Source organism: Lactuca saligna, chromosome 1, assembly GCF_052625555.1.
Source record: "Lactuca saligna cultivar CGN05327 chromosome 1, ASM5262555v1, whole genome shotgun sequence".
In the NCBI taxonomy this organism is placed as follows: domain Eukaryota; kingdom Viridiplantae; phylum Streptophyta; class Magnoliopsida; order Asterales; family Asteraceae; genus Lactuca; species Lactuca saligna.
In genome coordinates, this window is record NC_136417.1 from 9,386,985 (window position 1) to 9,405,892 (window position 18,908).

Genomic DNA, 18,908 nt, shown 5'->3' on the forward strand with positions numbered 1-18,908 from the left:
GGTATTGCCAATGAAATTTATTGTGTTGCTAAACCGTCGGAAAACCGTTATAAAAATCCATAAAATTAAGTTTTCTTAATCCGTCGGAAATCCGTGTGTTAATGTGGGTAGAAAACTAGTGAACGACTTTATGTGATATTTCTTAATCCGTTGGAAATGCGTGTGTTAATGAGTTAAGTGGTTGGATTTCTGGCGAACTCGGCGAGTTCATGGGTGAACTCCGCGAGTTGAGGGGGTTTTGCCCGATCTTTGCAGTCTAATGAAAAACTTGACGAGTTGAAGGACAGCTTGGCGAGTTGGGCCAACTTGGGCCGTTGAATTTGACTTTTGACTTTGTACCTTTGATCAAGTTTGTCCTAAGGGGTGTTTGAAGAAATCTGAATTGTAAAATACGGGCTTAGGATAAGGCTCGTATGGGATTGGGCCCAATTTCGAAAATTAGGCCGTTAGTGGGTTTTTATGGAAATTATGGTTTTGGATCTTGTTGGATTTGGGCTTGGGCCTTAGTGATGAATCTTGTTGGGCCAGAGGTAAAATGGTCATTTTACCCCAAGTATGGATTATGGATCATAGTTTGGAACACAATTGGTAACTGGGTGATATTTTGGTATTGTTAGTGTAACGCTCGTAGATCAGGGCTAGTCAATTTAGAGACAAGGAACATCAAAAATGGATTTTTTTTATAGAATATTATTTAGGAGCATTAGTCTTAAATAAGTTGTATTATATGTTAAAAGGATTCCGTACATATAAATAACATTGAAATCCGAGTTATAACGAAGAAGTTATGACCTGTCGAAGTTTCGCGACAGAACCGACACAACACAGCGCGACGTAAATAGTGAATTTATGATAGAGCGATATTTAGCCTTAGTGATCTAAACGAAAACCATAGAATACGTTAAACCGAGAGTGTGCATAAAAAGAACGTCCAAATATGACTTCGTATGAGGAAGTTATGATTTTTCTAAGTTTCAGCTTAGTAGTATGCAGCCCGAAGTTCGACTTTGAGATCGAGTGAGTTCTAGCCGAAACAATCTAAACAAGAGTTGAAGATCTCGTTGATAGTAGTGCAACGGTGAAAAGACAATCGAAAACGGATGTCAGATGAAGGAGTTATGAATTTCAAATGGAGTTTTCTTGTCCCGACCTACTAAAAATAATATATTATTAATATATTAAAAATAAATTCAAAATTATCCAAAAGAGTCTAAACGAGAGTTATAGAGCATAATCTCACCTACGCGTGGATATAAAGAACATCAAAATGGAGCTCGTATGCGAAAGTTATGAATTTCTGAAGTTCGGGGTGCGAACCCCAAAGTTGTGTCAGAGTTCACAACGTGAATACAGTGTTCATGACATGAACTCAGTATTAATGACTTCTGGAGACTGACAGACGCAAGTTGCGATGACACACCTAATGACTACTGAACTCACGACGTGAATCCATAAAAATGGCCTTATAAATAGAAATTGAAGGGCAGTCGGCCATGGTTGCTATTTCCCTTACTCTCTCACTCCCGATACCCTCTCTATCCCTCTTGAAGTACCCCCGAAGCCCTGATATCATCCTGAGACCAGAAGTGAGTCCCGACACTCTGAATATCCCGAGAAGAAAAGATTTTCCAAGCCGAAGTTCTGCCCACGAGAAGTCCGGTGTGTGAAGATATCTCGGTTTCACTGAAGAATTTCTACTTGATGAGCCGTAGTGCTGTCCGATAATCATCTTATCAAGTGAGTGTATAGTCCCTTTCATAAACACAATTTTAATACAAGTATTGTTTGAATGTATTAAGTATATGTTTTGGGTAAGTGTGTAGTCACTCTCTTCTAACACATAAATATGAAGTATTTGCTATGAAATACGTGCTATGTGTTTATATATTGTTGTTTATTTAAGATGAGTGTGGAATGGATGTTTTATATAGTTTTAAATGAGTTCAACTATATATGTATTTTATATCTACAAATATGTTGGTAGAACATGGGTAGATGAGATAGTTGGTGTGTGATAAAAAAATGAGTTGGATAATAAGATCAAGAGCTTAGTTTTAGATCCGTGAGTATGGATCAGGTAAAGAGATAAACTTGTTATTAGTCTGGGAGTATGGATTAAGACTAAGTTAATTGTCCCTATTTCGGGATTATGGATTGGACACAATTATTGATCCGGGAGTATGGATCAGATTAGGAGATTAGTTTTAGATCCGGGAGTATGGATCAGGTGAAGAGATTAGTTTTAGATCCAAGAGTATGGATCAGGTGAAGAGATTAGTTTTAGATTCTGGGAGTATGGATCAGGTGAAGAGATTAGTTTTAGATTCGTGAGTAAGGATCGGGTAAAGAGGAAGGTTTTAGATACAAGAATTTAGATCGTGTCGTTGTGAGGATCGATGGGGTGGGATAAGAGTTGCTTTTATATGGTGAAATTATATAAGTTTGTGAGTTCTAATATATATATATATATATATATATATATATATATATATATATATATATGATATAACATTATGGGATGAAAACCTATATGCTCACCAGGCTCCTAAGCCTGACCCACTCAGTTTTCTTTGTATTACAGGTTATGGCACGAGAGCATAAGTTGGCTGACATGACGAGAGATTTTGGATTATAGGCCAGTAGTTATGTATAACTGTTGTAAGGTCTATTTTGTTCTGTTTATGCTTTTAGTCTGTATTAAACATGACATCTCGAGATTTTGTTATATAATGAAAATACATTTCTTTAAAGAAATGTTTTGATAAATTCTTATCATATTTTGTTTTGGAAACAAATTCTGCAACTGTTTTCTATAAAAGATTACTCTGATTTTAAAAATAAAACATAAACAAATCAGTCTTTCTGTCCATGAAATTGGGGATATCACAGTTAGCTCGAGAAGTTGTCAGGGAAGCAGCTAAGGATTTCTTGCAATGCGCTTCAACATTCGAGGTGAGTCTCCTCATTGTTCTATGGGTCGAACGCACCAATGCCGGCCCATTTGGTTTATGTATTATAGGAAGACCTAGGGGTTAGCCCTTGGCATTATGCATGAAAGACCAGGAGGCGGCTCCTGGCACACTGTATGCAAGATCAGAGTCTAAACTCTGCTAATTAATTAGTTAAGCAGAGTAGATTGTATGTTAGTTGTCTTTGTGATACTTGTATAGAAGACCCGGAGGTGGTTCCTGACACTTGTCTGTAAGACCTAGGGTTGTGGCCACGGGCTTGGCAAGAAAGACCACTAGGCGGCTCGTGACATAATGGCAAGACTATGGATGGTACATAGCACCTTTATTAATTATGATATATGAATGTTATGTATGGCTCACGTCTATATATGACATGTATGGATCATTTGATATGTATGGTATGTGGCATTTGGGGAACTCATTAAGCTTTGTGCTTACGGTTTTCAGTAATGTTTCAGGTACTCCAGTTTTCAATGAAAGAGCTCGGGCGATCGCAACGCATACACCTGTGTTTTCCGCAATATGTGATCTTTGGGATTGGACTCTGATAATTGTATTATTTGAAATTATTTTCAATGTTTTGAAAAAAAGTTACAATAGTGTTTTGATTATAATAAAAATGTAATTTTTACCTCGGATTTTTGGGTTGTTACAACGGGAATGGGTAATCGGATTGAATGATTTGATGAAATTAATGAACTTAATTATTGTGGGTTGAAAACCCTATGTGCTCACCAGGCTCCCAAGTCTGATCCACTTAGTTTATTGCATTATAGGTAGTGGCAAGAGAGCACAAGAGTGATGATCTGAGGAGAGATCAATGGATTATAGGCCGCTAGAATATATAGATGTTGTAAGGCCTATGTTGTTTATGTTTATGCTTTTGATCTGTATTGACAATAACATCCCGAGGTTTTTAATATAATGAAGATACATTTCTTTGGAAATGCTTTGATAAATTCTTTATCATATTTTTGGGAACAAATTCCGCAACATATTTCTTTAAAAAGTTACTCCGATTTTCAAAATGAAGCATAAACAAATCGCTCTTTTCTGGCCGTGAAATTAGGGATGTCACAGTTGGTATCAGAGCATTAGTTTAAGCGAACTAGGAATATGTAGGATTTCTAGACTTAAACTTAGAATGATAAGCGATGATTGTGAGATGAGTGTCTATTAAATTTTAGACACGAGCACTAGCTTATTATAGGAAAGATGCCTAAAGTGCTATTATGTGCTAAATGATTTATGATTTAGCTATAATGCTTATATGTTATTAATTGATCGGATCAATGGTCTGTCGCTGACCGGATCTGGAAAATGTGTTCAAATTTTTAAACGTTCGACTACGATATTAGAACTAGCATGTATCGCTTCGGAGTGACAAGGAAGATTTAAACGTCGATCGTAAATAAAGATCTAAATTCACCTACTTTGGTGTATAGATCAACATGGCGAGAAACCGAAGTGGACTCAAAAACGCAAATAGAAATAGGAATCAGCAGCCTCAACACCAAGTGATTGAGCAAGTACCTATATTAGCAGCTGCACCTAAGCCAATCACGATGGCAGGAGTACAAGTCATGATTCGTGCTATGATGGCCGAACAGAGGGAAGAAATGAGGCAAGCGTTTCTCAATAATAGGAATGAACATACGATGCTTTTTAAATAGCCTGAACTGAATAACAGACAGTCGAAAGAAGGGAACTACAGTAGGACCGTTGGCCAAGCTGAACCACCAGTGGTTAGGAGGAACAACCAAGATGAAGGAGTCGAGAGGAACGGATGCAAGTATAAGGACTTCACAATGTGCAAGTCATCGACTTTCACTGGGAAAGAATATCCAATTGGAGTTATGAACTGGATCTCAGAGATGGAGTTGGCCTTCATAACATGTGGTTGCAAGGGCAAGCTACAAAACATATATGCAGTGCGTCAGTTTAGAGGTGGCTCTGTTCGCTGGTGGAACACTCTAGGGAAGATCATAAGCCCCAATGAGCCACTGCAACTGACGTGGGCAGAGTTCTTGGTGTACTTTAAACGCAAGTTCTGCTCAGCCCAAAACATGTTGGAACTAGAGAATCAGTTTCTGACACTGAAGAAGGACAGCATGTCCATTAACGAGTAAACTAATACCTTTACAGACAAAATGGAGTTTGATTTATGCATTGTCCCTGAGAAGTTGATGAAAATTGATAAGTATATGAAGGGACTACCATGGAAGTATGTCGTGCCAGTACGCCAGACACCTACTCTAGAGGTAGTTATCTAGGCTGCCAAGTCTGTTGGGGAGGTGATCAAGGGAAGAGCCGCAGGCAAGGTTAAAGTTGGCAAAAAGAGGAAGTTCGAAGGATCTTCAAGGTCCAACAAAAAGAGCAAGTCTGGTTCAAGGAAATTTGGAGGAGAAGGCGAAGCTAAGTTGTGTGAGAAGTGTAAAAAAACACTTTGGGAAATGTAGCGAGGAGGTGACTTGCTACAAGTGTGGAATGACTAGGTATTACGCCAACACATCCAACAAAAGGGTGTACTATGGATGTAACGAAGAAGGGCACATTTCAAAAGACTGCTCGGAGAAGAAGGAAGCAGCAAGGACCAGCATTCCACTGAGGCCGTAAGCGAGAGCTTTCCAGATGACCCTGAAAACCGCAAAGGATGCAACAGATTTTGCTTCAGGTACCTTTCTTGTAAATGGATTGTCTGCCAATATATTGTTTGATTTCGGAGCGAATTACCTCTTTACATCACAAAATTTTGGTAGAAGACCAGAATTGCTTGTAGATAAACTTGATAATACTCTAGTTGTAGAAGTTGTTAGTGGCAAATTCATACCGGTTAGTGATTGCATGAGGAGCTATTACCCATTGAGTTGAACGAAAATGAATACCATGAGGAGCTATCGAAAATGAATACCATGAGGAGCTATTACCCATTGAGTTGAATGGTTTCGACATCGTACTTGGAATGGATTGGCTTAGTGCCAATGATGCCGAGACACTATGCAAGAAGATGATAGTAAGTGTTAACCCTCCTGGAAAAGAGTCATTTATGGTGTATGGGGACAAACGTAGATTGAATTCTGGAATCATTTCCCTGATGAAAGCCAAAAAAAATTTATCTAAAGGATGCACATCATACTTGGCATTTGTGATAGATGCAAAGAAGGAGAAGAAAAAAATACAAAGAATACCAGTGGGGTGTGACTATCCGGAAGTCTTTCCCGAAGATCTTCCTGAATTGTCGCATGATAGACAAGTGGAGTTTCGAATAGACTTGTTACCAGGATCAACACTAATAACGAAAGCACCATACTGATTAGCACCGACAGAGATGAATGAGCTTATGATGCAACCTCGGGAGTTATTTTACAACGGTTTCATTAGACCTAGTTCATCACCCTGGGGAGCTCCGGTGTTATTCATAAAGAAGAAGGATGGAAGCATGAGGATGCACTACAAGAAAAATACCCTTTAATGACGCGCAAACAATGACACTCGCTGATTTATGATATGCATTTTTGTATGCCCTTAAAAATAATGTTAGCCTTCCAAAATTTGAAGGGTAGTGGACACGCATTTTAACGCGCCCTAAAGTTAATGTCCAATAAAAAAAACACGGAGGCACCTCTCATAAAAAGAGCGTCCTCTACAAATGTCACTTTATAATTTTTACTAAACGCGCGTTTCTGGGCGGGACTCCTTGATAGGTAAGGGGGAAATGAAATCCCCCAAAATTTTGAAAACCCGCCATCCTCTTCCTCTGTACTCTCTACACCCGCCAGATCGACTTCATTCTCTCCCTTCCTTCTCTCTGCAAACCCCTTCCTCTACGATCAACTTTCACTTCTTTCTCTGTGTAAACCCTAATCAAACATAACGCATTTGCAATGGTAATGTCTTCTTTCACAAAATAGACGATTGAGCGAAGAACTAGGGCTTCTGATGAATCGAACATCACCAACAACGATAGCTACCCATCACAATTTGTGTTTTCTCTCAGACTCCACCATTCCAACATCGCACCACAACAGTGCCTGCATCTACTGCATCTTCTCCGTCATTGGATTCTGGTTCTGGAAAGCTCTCTCTTTTTGAAGCAGAAGGCACAATCTCAGCTTCTTGGAATTGTTTGTTCTATTTACTGAAGAAAGCATAACATAATCAGGTAACATTTCGAGCTGCAAATGCTGTAACTACTGCTCTACCATTTTTGGTCTTCGGTATCCATCGTCCATGTGAACTTCGCCTAAATCCAACTTCACTCCACTCTCTAGGTTCGTTTTCTCCATAATCGATGCATCCACTGTCTCGTCTCTCCCCTCCACCGGGTTTTCTCTCATCTCTCTCCTCCATAGATGGATATTATCGGAGACGTGAAAGGAGTAACCGAAGGAAACCCTAAAACTACTCTAATTGCGCAAACACTTCTTCTCCTACGACTTTAAGTAAGTCTCTCCTCTATAGAGTATAATTTCTTCTTTCATGTTTTTTCATCTTTAATCTTTCAAACCCCTTTCTTGTTCTTCTTTCAGTGTTAGAATTTATGTGGATTTAGCTCTTTGATTTTATAAGATCTTCATAAACTGTTCGGGTTTCTTGATTTTTGGAACCTGCATGTTTATTTTTCTTCCCAATCTGGGCATTTTCATCTGTGATTAGTAAACAAATTAGGGCTATGATTCTTAAACATCCAATCCTTTTGCTTTTGTACTTGTTCTTAATGTTTTTCTTTTTTAGAAAATTCCATCGTCTTAGTTCTTGATCTTGACTTTGAAGACACCCATGTGTTGTTTAGTTCAAATTCAGTTTCAAGATCAAGATTCTTCATCAACTAAATCAACTTGTCAATCTTACCCTGAAGTTGCTAGTGCTGGAGAAAATTACCATTTAGCGTTTGAGAGTTGGAATTGAAGATATGAAATGGAACTGAAGCTCATTTAGTTGCAATAATGGTCACATCTGTGATCTGTTATTGCTAGGAAAATGGGTCCCAATCATCAATTACAGCAGCAAGGGTAGTGCCCTAAGCTTCTTCAGTTCCAATTGAAGGTTTAGTAAATTAAAGCTATAACCGAGGTAATCATCTGGGTATCAAAGTTACTGGGATGCAACATACGCAGATGGATTGACAAATTTTCGTGAACATGGGGATGCTTGTGAAGTTTGGTATGCATATCTAATTGACTCTGACATATACCTTCTTTGACAAGATGCTTTTTTGTATGACTTTTTAAATTCTTTCTAAAGGTTTGGGGGAGATGTCATGGAAATGGTTGCTTCATGGACAAAAGGACTATGTGTTGACATTTCACAAAGACATTTACAAATTCAACATAAAAATGATGACTCTATGATTTAGCAGGATGGAGTGTTCTTGATGTTAGAACAGGCAATGGGCTAGTTCTTCAAGAGCTTGCTAAACAGGGGTATAGTATTATACATAATAACACTTATTTCTCCTTTTGGTATGATGATAATTGATAAATCATTCTTTATTACTTTTGATGTTAGTATAAATAGGTTCTCTGATCTCACTGGAATACATTATAGTGAATGAGCAATTAACCTTGCTAGAAGCCTTGCTAATCGTGATGAATTTATTGGTGTCAAACTATTGGTTGATGATGTTCTTGATTTTTTATTTACTCATATTTAATGTCTATTGGTAAGTTACAACTTGCATTTACTCATATTTAATGTTTTTTATTTTTGATTTTACAGCTCCTGATATACATCGATCCAACATCACAAAGTTCCAGGGATATGCTTGGTATTGACACTCGAGGTTAAAAACTTCAACGTCATGTCAAGGATAAATATAAACTTATTTCGAGTTTGGTCCATTATACCCTTGGTTGACATTCATAAAAAACTTGCTGGAAGTTACTAAAGAAACAGTCGTTGCCACCTTTGTGCTATTCATCAGGTGTTAAATGGCTTCTACCAACGTTTGACATGGTGGAGTTGGTAGTTCTAGAGTTGTTACCCGCTTGAATTATTCATCTAGTTTAGTTGACTGGCTCGGGAGAGAGATGCTTGAGATGCGACAAGGTAGAAGATGATGATGAAAGAGTCAGTGCAAGTTCCTTTTCCCTTATTATAACTTTTCTTATATATCATTCATAAAATTCTTATATATCATCAGTTGTTATTGATAATTTGTTCATGTTGGATTTATATTGCAGGAAAGTGAACCAGAGATAGTACATGGTGTGGGTTCTGAAGCAAGGCATGTTATAAGAACAACAACACACCCGGTCTTCTTTCTGACTCTGTCATGCAGAAATCGATTGCATCACTCTGTCATGGTGTGGGTTCTGAAGCTTGCTGCCACCTTTTGGAGCTGTGTGGAGCATTCCACTGAGGCCGTAAGCGAGAGCTTTCCATATGACCCTGAAAGCCGCAAAGGATGCAACAGATTTTGCTTCAGGTACCTTTCTTGTAAATGGATTGCCTGCCAATATATTGTTTGATTTCGGAGCGAATTACCTCTTTACATCACAAAATTTTGGTAGAAGACCAGAATTGCTTGTAGATAAACTTGATAATACTCTAGTTGTAGAAGTTGTCAGTGGCAAATTCATACCGGTTAGTGATTGCATTAAAAACATCGTCCTCGACTTGAACGAAAATGAATACCATGAGGAGCTATTACCCATTGAGTTGAATGGTTTCGACATCGTACTTGGAATGGATTGGCTTAGCGCCAATGATGCCGAGACACTATGCAAGAAGATGATAGTAAGTGTTAACCCTCCTGGAAAAGAGTCATTTATGGTGTATGGGGACAAACGTAGATTGAATTCTGGAATCATTTCCCTGATGAAAGCCAAAAAAAATTTGTCTAAAGGATGCACATCATACTTGGCATTTGTGATAGATGCAAAAAAGGAGAAGAAAAGATACAAAGAATACCAGTGGGGTGTGACTATCCGGAAGTCTTTCCCGAAGATCTTCCTGAATTGTCGCATGATAGACAAGTGGAGTTTCGAATAGACTTGTTACCAGGATCAACACTAATAACGAAAGCACCATACTGATTAGCACCGACAGAGATGAATGAGCTTATGATGCAACCTCGGGAGTTATTTTACAACGGTTTCATTAGACCTAGTTCATCACCCTGGGGAGCTCCGGTGTTATTCATAAAGAAGAAGGATGGAAGCATGAGGATGCACTACAAGAAAAATACCCTTTAATGACGCGCAAACAATGACACTCGCTGATTTACGATATGCATTTTTGTGTGCCCTTAAAAATAATGTTAGCCTTCCAAAATTTGAAGGGTAGTGGGCACGCATTTTAACGCGCCCTAAAGTTAATGTCCAATAAAAAAAACACGGAGGCACCTCTCATAAAAAGAGCGTCCTCTACAAATGTCACTTTATAATTTTTACTAAACGCGCGTTTCTGGGCGGGACTCCTTGATAGGTAAGGGGGGAAATGAAATCCCCCAAAATTTTGAAAACCCGCCATCCTCTTCCTCTGTACTCTCTACACCCGCCAGATCGACTTCATTCTCTCCCTTCCTTCTCTCTGCAAACCCCTTCCTCTACGATCAACTTTCACTTCTTTCTCTGTGTAAACCCTAATCAAACATAACGCATTTGCAATGGTAATGTCTTCTTTCACAAAATAGACGATTGAGCGAAGAACTAGGGCTTCTGATGAATCGAACATCACCAACAACGATAGCTACCCATCACAATTTGTGTTTTCTCTCAGACTCCACCATTCCAACATCGCACCACAACAGCGCCTGCATCTGCTGCATCTTCTCCATCATTGGATTCTGGTTCTGGAAAGCTCTCTCTTTTTGAAGCAGAAGGCACAATCTCAGCTTCTTGGAATTGTTTGTTCTATTTACTGAAGAAAGCATAACATAATCAGGTAACAGTCGTTGCCACCTTTGTGCTATTCATCAGGTGTTAAATGGCTTCTACCAACGTTTGACATGGTGGAGTTGGCAGTTCTAGAGTTGTTACCCGCTTGAATTATTCATCTAGTTCAGTTGACTGGCTCGGGAGAGAGATGCTTGAGATGCGACAAGGTAGAACATGATGATGAAAGAGTCAGTGCAAGTTCCTTTTCCCTTATTATAACTTTTCTTATATATCATTCATAAAATTCTTATATATCATCAGTTGTTATTGATAATTTGTTCATGTTGGATTTATATTGCAGGAAAGTGAACCAGAGATAGTACATGGTGTGGGTTCTGAAGCAAGGCATGTTATAAGAACAACAACACACCCGGTCTTCTTTCTGACTCTGTCATGCAGAAATCGATTGCATCACTCTGTCATGGTGTGGGTTCTGAAGCTTGCTGCCACCTTTTGGAGCTGTGTGGAGCATTCTAGGTGGTTGTAATGGTCAGTCTAAACAGGTTTGCAGTAATGAATTATCAAGAATTAGCATTTTTCATGGGTTTCAACTACAATCTGTTATTTACTTTTTATATGATATAAAGGCATAACATGGGTTTCAATGTTTCATGCAATTCAGAAAGCAAATTAAAACAGAGCTTTGAGAATTTAATATATAGCAACGTCCAATACTAAAATGTAGCCAAGAATTAGTTATTCATCCTTTCAAGATCTTATTTTCTATTTCTTTTTTAACCACCTTTTTATTATCATTATTATTGTAATAATAAAATGTGTTTAAAAAACTGATTCATTTTTTCTTTTTTATTTCTACTCCGTACCCTAACCCCAACTGGTGTTAAAACTCCAGATGTTATTGACCTCCGCAAACATCAACAGCAAAGGAAGGAACCCGAGAAACCTCTATATCAGGTAGCTTTTTCTTTTCATGTTATATATATATATATATATATATATATATATATATATATATATATATATATATATATATATATGAAATACAAATGTTTTAATATATATATATATATATATATATATATATATAAATAATATATCCAGTGCCTTTACTTTTATCATTTATGTTGTTTAATTTGGTAAAGGTGCTAGAGGAAAAAGAAGAGAAGATAGCCCCAGGAACTTTGCTTGGAACTACACATACCTATGCAAATAGGTTATATAGTTAGGGAAAACCTCTTAATAGCAATGTACAATTAGATCCTCTTAATACCGATGTATTACAATGTGTTGTATTTTTGTATGACATTAACTTTTGTGCAATGTATTGTATTTTTTTTATATGCTATTTTATTTTCTATTATGAGACATGAAATGCAAATTTAACTTGAAAATTAGTAAATCTATTGATAATTTAAAAATAAAAAAAATTAAAAAAAAAAAAAAAAAACCCTTAAATTTGCGATACGCAAAAATGTGTGTCATATTCATTTATGACATAGTTTTCTTGACAACGGCTTTAATGATACGCATTGCATGTCATAAATGTGCGTCGTCTATAAACGACGTGCAAAAGCGTGTCATCTCTCGTTATGATAGGGCCTTCCTTGACGCGCATTTGCGCGTCGTCTGAGCATTTTACGACGCGCAATGAGCGTCGTAAAAAGCCTTTTTTCTAGTAGTGATGTGAATAGACTACAGAGAGTTGAACAAGGCAACAAAAAAGAACAAGTGCCCATTGCCAATGATTGATGACTTGTTCGATCTGTTGCAAGCTTCGAGCTATTTCTCAAAGATCGATCTTAGGTCAGGATATCATCAGCTGAAGGTGACAGAGCAAGATATTAAGAAACCCGCATTCATAACATGTCTACTGATTACCTTATAATACAAGTAATTTGAAAAGAGAGTATCAACATAAAGTTGAGTGAGTGCATAAGTATTTATGTTTGAAAGTATGTTTTCTATTCTTTGAATATGTAAACTTATTCAGAAAATCCTATATTTTTTGTTGTATATGAAAATTAGTTTTAATCTCATAAAACCATTATGTTTGTAAACCAGTGTTCTATATTTGTATTCCTTAGTAAAAACTATGAAAGTGAGTGTGCCTGGCTCCACCCGCTGTTATTGTAAACTGTAATATAATAGTGTAAATTGTATCTTTGTAACCTAGTACTTTAAAAATGTACTCATGTTTACTTAATTATACACTAATCGTATTGTTAATATCATTTTCATGAGTTATTATAACCATACTATGACTAGATGGCTTGAAACAACGCTTTGAAGGTGTCAAAACTGTTGATAACAATTGTCACACGTAGACATGTATGCCCGGCTGTAGCTAGCAGTCTGAGTGCAAGGTTGTCAATCCCAATATAAATCTACACACATTTGTTTCGATCCCCGACTAGAGATTCTGGTTATACTATCAGGACTTTTACTATGTTGTTTAAATGAATTAACAACCTGAATCTATTGTCTCATAAAAAACATATAGACGTTACGTGTATAATAGTAATGAAAACCCAATCATTCTTAAATGAATGATTCATAGTATGCTCCTGTTTTAGTATATTTGAAATGTATTTGTAAGTTGTATACCCTTGTTTAGTTTTGAATCAAACCCTTATTCTTGTAAAATAGTGTACTCTAGTATACTTGACTCGTGTAGGGGTGTTCACAGGGCGGTTCGGTTCGGATAGTAATAAAATTGTGAACCATGACCACGGGGCGGGTACCTCATGCGCACTAACCGAAACCGAACCGTATTGACAAAAAAACCGAACCGAACCGAACCGTATGAAAGCGGGTAACCACGGTTCGGTTCACGGGTACCCGGTAAAATATAAAAAATTAAATTCAATTGAAACTACAAACTCCATTTTAGTTATCTCTTTTTTAAAATTAGCAAGTTAAAGAGTTTAAAAAAAACATAATGAAGTTTAAAAAACATAATGAATTTCAAATATCATATATTATAAGCTCTCTAATAAATACAATAATAAAAATAACAAGAAAAGCAAATGAATTTAGAATTACAAAATTGGAGTTGTCGATATGGATTTTCGTTTAGGTTATTGGACTCGTAGATCGATAAAAACAATACTAATGAAATAATATTTTTTTTACTTTATATATATATATATATATATATATATATATATATATATATATATATATATATTATCAAACGGTTCGGTTCGGGTATCCGCGGATACCTAAATATGAAAACCAAAAACCGACCCGTTGATATTCGGTTTTTTCGGTTTCGGTTTTTTTAGGTTACGGTTTTTTTCGGTTTCGGTTTTTTCGGTTTCGGATTGACCGGTTCGGCTCGGTTTTTCGGTTTTGCGGTTTTTTCGCACACCCCTAGACTCATGAGTTAGTGTTTTTGAATCATAAATTATACCTATTATAATTTATATGTACTTTTTGTATTGATATTAATTGTTCATGAATGAAACCCCTTGCTCGACATGTTACAAAGGGTATTGAAACTAAATCAAATAACCTTTATATTTATATACATACATATATATATATATATATATATATATATATATATATATATATATATATATATATATATATAACTAAAATTTAAACAACATTTGGACTAATAATTGATACCGTAAGCCCACATCCAAACAAGGAAAATGAAATAAAGTGAGTTATCTGTACTAAGCCCTTTAAATCTTATATATATATATATATATATATATATATATATATATATATATATATATATATATATATTAATATGATTTTTGGGGAAAAATATAAGTTTATAAAATATTTTAAAGAGTTTAACATTTTAGAAATACTTTTGGTGACTTGATGTCATTTTAACACAATTTGAAACCATTTGATTTGAAGATAATTAAAATCCATTTTGTGAGATATTTTGAAACCATTTGTTGGTAACACAAAATCCTTGTGTTAGACTTGTATCCCACCCTTAAAACTGTAAAACTATGAAAAAACAGGGGTATGAACTCACCTTTTGTGAGTGGTACGATTGATGATATGATATAGGACGTTTATTTCTACAAGTGAAATCCCGTAGCACAAACGAGTCCTATTTAGCATATTATGATATAAATATGTATACATTTAGTGTTCAAAATCATAAGGGTGTATAGGAAACAGCCTATGGTGTAAGAAACACATACCAAAGAAGTGTTAGAATTGAAAATGGAAGGTTGATATGTGTTCACGACCCAAGAAGGGTTCACCGCCCAAGAAGGGTTCACGACCTAGATAGGTATTCACGACCCAACGTTCTTGATGAATGAAGAACACCTGAAGATCCTAAGCAAGTTTGTAAGAATATTCAATGGTTTTTGGGTGGGTTTTCTTCGGGAAAACTAGTGAAATTAACGGGTTTCAGTCTAGTATAAGAAGATTGAATGATGTTTTTGAAATGATAACAAGATCAAGAAATGATAACCGTTAGATCCTATGAAGAACTAGTGATTATCATGTGAATATGATGAGAAAGGATGAGTTTAGCATGTTCTGTGAGGAGAGATGATGTTCTTGAGGAGAGAGATTGTTCTTGGCTGATGATACTTGATAGAAAAGGGTTGGATTTTCATTTGAAAGTGTAGAAATGAATTAAAATCAGCCAAAACATATATATGGAAGGGGTTCACGGTCCAAAGTGGTTCAAGGTCGTGAACCTCGTATGCGGTCTGAAGCCTGGTCACGACCTCGGTTCACAGTCTAAAGGCGGTTCATTGATCACGGCCCGAAGGCAGCAAACAGTTCACGGCCATGCGAGGTTTGCGGTCATGCGAACCTTGTTTGTAGTCCAAAGAAAAGAAAGAAGAAGGGATGCGAAGTTTCTTGGTTTTCAAGTATTTTCCTTCTAATTTCTACCACAAATATTCTAAGGGTTTTAACATGCAAAGGTTATTATTCTAACCTTAATAAAAATCCAAATAATAAAGAGGACTTTAGTTGACCCAAGTTTGACTTTGGTTGACTAGGGTTGACTTTACAAGTAGAAAATAATGGGATGTTACATTATCAACCCGTTAAAGAGAATTTCGTCCCGAAATTAGGACTATAACATTACAGACAGACTAGGGTAAAATATGTGGATACTTGTGTTGCAATTGATCCTCCCACTCCCAAGTTAATTCTAGTCCCCATTCTGCATTCCAGCGAACCTTCACTATCGGGATACGACTTTGTTTGGTTCTCTTGACTTCCCTATCTAGGATTGCTAAGGGTTCTTCCACAAAGTTGAGGCTCTTGTTTATCTCAATCCAGCTGAGTGGAATTATAAGAGTCTCATCGGATAGACACTTTTCGAAATAGAGATGTGGAAGGTAGGGTGTATGTTACTTAGTTCTTGAGGTAGTCGGAGTTTGTAAGTTATTGGACCGATTCTAGCAAGAATCTTAAATGGTCCTATGTACCTTGGATTCAGCTTGCCACGCTTTCCAAAATGTATCATGCCCTTCCAGGGTGAGACCTTCAATAGAACACGGTCACTAATCTGGTATTCCAAGGGTTTTCTCCTTTTATCAGCGTAGATTTTCTGTTTATCTCCGAAAGCTTTAAGTCGCTCCCAAATTTGTACGATATTCTCCATGGTTTCACGAATGATTTCCGGACCAGTGAGGATACTGTCTGGAACTTGACCTCTAGCTAGTTGCGTATCACCCACTTCAGCCCAACACAGAGGTGATATGTACTTGCGGCCATAGAGGGCTTCGAATGGAGCAGCCTTTATGCTAGTGTGATAATTGTTGTTGTAAGAGAACTCGATAAGGGGTAAATGAGTATCCCATGCCTTTCCAAATTCCATCACACAGGCGCGGAACATATCTTCTAGAGTTTAAATCATCCTCTCACTTTTTCCGTTTGTTTGTGGATGGTAGGTTGTACTCATGTCAAGCCTAGTTCCCAGAGACCTTTGTAAAGACTGCCAGAAACATGAGGTGAATCTACTGTCTTGGTCAGAAATAATAGATACCGGCACACCATGCAGTCTAACTATTTCTCTGATGTAGGTTTTTGTTAGCTTCTCCATCCTGTCGGTTTCCTTTATTAGCAAGAAGTGTGCAGATTTGGTTAATCTATCGAAGATTACCCAAATAGTGTCGTAACCACCCGATGTCTTGGGTAACTTAGTTACGAAATCTATTGTAATCCGCTCCCACTTCCATTCAGGGATTTCAGGTTGTTGTAATAGACCTGAAGGCTTTTGGTACTCTACCTTGACTTTGGCACAAGTAAGACACTTGCCCATATAGGTAGCAATCTCATCCTTCATGTTAGGCCACATATAAAGTTTCTTAAGGTCCAAATACATCTTGTCTGAACCTGGGTGAATGGAGTATTGGGTTTTGTGTACTTCATTCATGACCACTTCTTGGTAACCACCGAACTTTGGTGTACAGATCCGGTTCATGAAACAATAGACTCCATCACCCCTGATTTTAAAGTTCTTATCCATTTCACCCGCCACATTTTCGGGTTTCAAGGCCTCGAGTTGAGCTTCCTTGATATGTGTGGACAGATGTGAATGGATTTTCATGGTCAACGACTTTACTCGGCACCCCGAGTATTCTTTTCTGCTAAGGGCGTCAACTACTACGTTGGCTTTACCAGGCTGATAACGAATCTTGCATCCGTAATCGTTCGGTAGCTCCACCCACCATCATTATCTCATGTTCAGCTCCTTCTGGTTGAAGATATGCTGAAGACTTTTATGGTCCATGAATATTGTGCATTTCAAAGCAAATACCACTGCTCCTATTTCAAGGTCATGTGTTGTATAGTTGACCTCATGTGTCTTGAGTTGTCTCGTGGCATAGGATATAACCTTTCCTCGTTGCATAAGAACACATCCAAGTCCTTGGTTAGATGCATCACAGTACACCACAAAGACTTTTGTCCCTTTAGGAAGATACAAGATCGGTGCACTACACAGGGCTCGCTTCAGCATTTGGAACGTTGTTTCTTGTTTCTCTACCCAGCTAAAAGTTACACCCTTTTGTGTCAGGGTGGTAAGTGGTTTAACAACTTGGGAGAAATTATGGATGAACCTGCGATAGTATCCAGCAAGACCTAAGAGTTGTCAGATTTCTGTAGGTGTTTTGGGTGTTGACCAAGTCTAGATTGCCTTTATTTTGGAAGGGTCCACATGTATTCCCTCTTGACTAACGACGTGGCGCAGGAAATCTACCTTTCTAATACAAAATTCACCTTTTGAGAACTTCGCATAAAGTTTCTCTGTTCTCAGAGTTTGTAATACTTGACAAAGATGTTGGCCATGTTCCTCTTTGCTTCTTGAGTAGATAAGGATGTCATCAATGATAATTATGACAAATTTGTCCAGGTTCGGATGACACACTCTGTTCATTAAGTCCATCTGTCCATGAACACAGCAGGTGCATTCTTCAATCCTGAAATGCATCACTACAAACTTGTAATGACCATAACGAGTTCTGGACACTGTTTTGGGATCATCCTCCTCCAGAATTCGCAATTGATGATACCCTGATCTTAAGTCTATTTTCGAGAAGTAGCTCGCACCTTGAAGTTGGTCGAACAAATCGTCAATGCGAGGTAGAGGATATCGGTTCTTAACGGTAAGTTTATTCATCTCGCGATAGTCTATGCACATACGAAATGGTCCATCCTTCTTCTTCACGAACAAGACTCGTGCTCCCCATGGTGAGAAGCTTGGTCTTAGAAGCCTTTGCTAAGGAGTTCGTTCAGTTGGCTGGATAATTCCTGCATTTCTGATGGAGCAAGATGATATGGGGATTTGGCTACAGGGGTAGCTCCAAGGATTAATTCGATTTTGAATTCAACTTGTCGTTCAGGTGGCACTCCTAGGAGATCGTTGGGAAATATGTCAGGAAAGTTGCAAACCTCAGGAATGCTCGTGATGTCTTTCACTTCTTGCTTTTTGTCTACCACGTGAGCTAAGAAATCATAGTACTCCTTGTGAAGATACTTTTGTGCCTTGATACAAGAAATGATCTGAAGGTTCGTTTCGGGTTTGTCACCGTAGATGATGAGAGTTTCGTTATTCGACAAGTTCAGGTGAATGGCTCTTTCGTAACATAGG